The following is a 4138-nucleotide window of genomic DNA, read 5'->3' on the forward strand; positions in this document are numbered from 1 at the left end:
ATACTTATCCTGACGCCGGAGTGTGGTCGCAGATGGGCTCTCCCATCTCTGCGCCGAGCCTAACGGTTTTCTATTTTGCAGGACGATTCTCCAGCTCTCTTATAAAATCCAAACACTCGATTACAGGCTCCGGCCTAAACTCGATTCTTTAGTTCTTCACCTAGAAACCTTCCCACCTGACATTTCTTTTTGGACCAGCCGCCACTCTCCTCTTTTCTCTCTCCCCCAAAATTGCAAATCCTTCTAATTTCATCTTCTTCATCCCAACTTTTGAAGAAGCTAGAAAAACAGCAACATCCTCCCATCTGTTGAAGATTCAAGCATCATCCAAGCACTCCTTGTCTCCTTGAAGATCCTTTCTCTTATTTCTCTCGCACACTCTCTTCTCCTGCGTGTTACATCCATTTCATGTTAGTATAGACTATGCTTGTTTTATGCTATTGCATGGTCTAAGAAGAGTGCTTACTGTTGTATGATTCATGATGTCATATAGGGTAGAATAAAATAAATAGAAAGTCATACGCTTGTCTTGCTCATACTGATGTTTGTGAAACTGGGTTTCCTTTGAATGTACAACTGCATATGCTTCGGGTACAACCTGGCCATGCGTGTTTTGAATGATTGTTTTGAATGAAACAATGACGTAGGGATTTTGTTGAAATGATGATGATGATCATGATGGTTGATATTTGTTAAGAATGATGTTTTCTGATTTATGCTTCTAACTAATGATTTCCATTAAACATTCGAAATGATGTTCACTGTTAGTTTGCTGTAAATGATGAACGAAGATTGTTGCTGGTCAGAAACTATGTTTGGATGATAAAAATCTGGAAAAAAAAATGTTCGAATATATATATCTATGTGTGAATGAAATATGATGACTGTTGCTTAAATGCTTGAATCTATGTTTTCATGGTGTATACAATCTGATATACGCAAGGTACAACTGATTAATGCATGGTTCTGTATTTAGGAGGTGATGATGCATCATGTGATTGATAGAATATAAAAACGAATTCCTGTCTTACTCTTTTTGAATGAAAAATTGTGGCTCAATGTGTAAAAAAGGTCTGACCGCACACATTTAATGAACCGGCCCCACCACTTGTTTTGTATTTGATTATGGATCGCACAATTAGAACGTTGGGCCCCACAGCTGCACAAATTGATTTCCTTTTAAATTCTGGTCGCACAATGGTGGCCAACCGCAGACTGATTCTTCTAAAAGGCATACCAACCGTTTTCATTTGGGCCTCACCTTTCTTGGACTACACTAAACCCAGTTGAGTAAACTATGTTAGCAGAATAAGTCGAACACCTAAGATCATGGACAGTACACTTAGAGTGGATCGCACAATGTTGTTTTCACCATACACTTCTTCTGATATTAGTCGCACACCAGCACACTAACCGCACATTTGTCTGGGCTTTGACATTTGGGCCATTATCACTTGGGGGACTAATTTTATTAGAAACTGGTTGCACACTTAATGGGGGACATGCTTCAGCAGTCGCACACACTCATGTGTTGGGGTGTGTGATCATTGGGGCGCACACTCGGGCTGCTTATATTAGATTCATGTTCATCCGGCCGCACTATTGTTATAATACATGTGCAACCCTACTTGTGTAAACATACTTGTGGCACAAAATACATGTTAGGTATTGTTTGTACACTACTTGTGAAATACATGTTATATGTGAATTACTTTAGTTGTACTTGTGAAATACGTGTTATATGTAAACTACTTGTGTATAATCCTAATGATGGGTAACCGTTATAGGACGCGGTTGACCAAGTTTAGGATAAATATATTATCTACCGAGCAAGCTAAGGTGAGTTCACACTACAACTAAAGGCATGCATTCCCTGTGGGTTTGGGAACTCCGTATACATTCCCGTTGGGACGGGAACTTCACGTATTCCCAATGGTTGGGAACTTCAAATATTCCCGGTGGTTGGGAACTTCATACACTAAACGACATTCTACCAGAAAGTCCCTTTTTCACTTATACCGATTAACCGTCGTGCGAGGCGGACGGGATACTAGTTGATAGCGCTATTAGGTTTGACAACCTCACACTGTTCCTCTGGAGGAGGACCTGCGTGAACTATTATCTAGGAACTCTGGTCAATGATGGTAGATATTGATCAAAAGGGCAAATGACAATTACGTCAAAGTTTCGGTACTGCATAGTTTAGTGGATTGATTGGTTCATTTATGCATTTATATGGGGTAGCACCCCACTGCATTTGTTGATTACAAGGTAACTTCATAAAACGATGTTTTTGGATAAAACAAGAAAAACCTTTTCGAAAACCTTGAACTCGCCAACTTTATGTTGACACGCTACTGCATGCTTGCAGGTCCGTAGATGCTGCACTGGAGTTTGCTTGGAGCGTTATGGTGGTCGTCTAGAATCCTTTATCGGAATCCTACATTTGAACTTATGTTTTAAGCTACTTATGAACTTAATGCTTCCGCTAAACACCCAAACTTTATTTTGTTGAACTTGCTATGGTTTAGAACTTTATTTTAAACCTACTATGTTTTAGACTTAAATGTTTGGTCACTAGTCATAGTGATAATGGTTTTGTGTTACTTATGATAAATGTTCAATGTGATTGGTGGTTGGATCCTGGGCAGTCATACGCCTCGTGGTGATACTCCGTACGTGGGATTTGAGGGTGTGACATGAGTGGCTTCTAAAGATGTAATAGGCTGAAAGAAGTTAATACTTGTCAAGTGCTCATATGGGATCGGAACTATAACTTGTGTAATAAAATGAAGAGTGAGCTGGATATTTTAGATATGAAATGAACTAGAATGAGATGGACTTTCCTAAAATACAAGTTGTTGGTAGTCATGATCAAGACTAAGAAAAATATCCTTGTTGCTATTGATCTGGTTAAAAATATTGTATACAGGAATCGCCATGGGATCAGGAACAGCAGCTGCTAGGGCTAATGGCTAATATTGGTTTGGGTCAAACGTGTCATTTAATAACCGGTTCATACTCGTTTGAAATCAAGTAGTTTTGAGCTTTTAAAATAATATATTACATATTATAGAATTCGTGATTTAACTTTATAAATGATTGTTGTGGCAAAAGGGTAATGACACTGATTTGAAAGCACATTATCTACTTTAGTATCCTCAACCATTCTATAATAATTGATCATTTTGCTATGAAATTATTTCAATGTTGAAACTACTACAGAATTTTGGTTATGGATGGTTCTTAAAATGGCCTGGACACTAGAGTGGTAAAGTGGAAGGGATCAGAATAAAAGATAACTAAAACTGAATATAGTAGATGATATTCATGGAGGGGTTTGGAGGCCGGAATTATAGTGTGAAATGAAAATTTTGAAACGAAATAAAATTTATGAGCAAAAAAAATTGGATCTGGTAGAAAAATTAGGAAAGCTTGCACAATGAACATGGGAATTGTGAGACGGTAAGGGAATTTTTAACATTTCCGGGAAAATGAGTAAAGATTTAAAAATATGGAATAATATGTTTAGAAAAAACAAAACAAATAATTAGATAGTATATTTTTTTAAAGTATACTTCATTAAAAAAACAACGGTCACCTCAAACTGAGGCAGCTAACAACTAACAACATTACATATTTACAAAGTTACATCACTCTACCCAACTGACATTCTTGTGTTTTGAAATTAAATATTTAACCGATTTGGAATTTTACTATTGAAGGGGCATGATCCCAAAAACCCGCGCCGACCAATCAGGGCGTGCGCGGGACCATACTTCTATTATACTAATCTAGCAACTTTCTCAACCTCGCGCCAACCAATCAGGTGAAACCTAGGTCGCACGCGAGGTCTAAGTAAAGACAAGACCAGATTTCACATTAGCTTCCTGGATAAAAGCCCTCACTTCCTGGACCTTGCGTCGGCTACATGGGTTTTCCTCAGGGGTGGCGCGGAGGACAGAAACGCATGTCATCTTAGGATAAGTACCAAAGGTATGAGTGGCAGAGCAGTGGACCAATGAGCGTCCAACAGGCTGTATTAGATCGTGCTCCACGATTAACAATCGTACAGGAGACAGGAAGGTATAAAAGGACGCATACGTGGCATTAATCAGCGTGCGCTGACATCTTCTCC

The 4138-nt window shown here is 38.7% G+C and overlaps 1 long non-coding RNA gene across 1 annotated transcript; it reads left to right on the forward strand.

Annotated features, from left to right (window-relative positions):
* Positions 1–297: 297 nt before the first annotated feature.
* LOC110864331 lies at positions 298–2852 on the forward strand. The gene is made up of 3 exons (XR_002549792.2): positions 298–410; positions 1788–2271; positions 2372–2852. It is a non-coding gene; the product is annotated as an uncharacterized LOC110864331 (long non-coding RNA).
* The last annotated feature ends 1286 nt before the right edge of the window (positions 2853–4138 follow it).

The sequence above is a fragment of the Helianthus annuus genome, chromosome 1 (genome assembly GCF_002127325.2).
Source record: "Helianthus annuus cultivar XRQ/B chromosome 1, HanXRQr2.0-SUNRISE, whole genome shotgun sequence".
Classification (NCBI taxonomy): domain Eukaryota; kingdom Viridiplantae; phylum Streptophyta; class Magnoliopsida; order Asterales; family Asteraceae; genus Helianthus; species Helianthus annuus.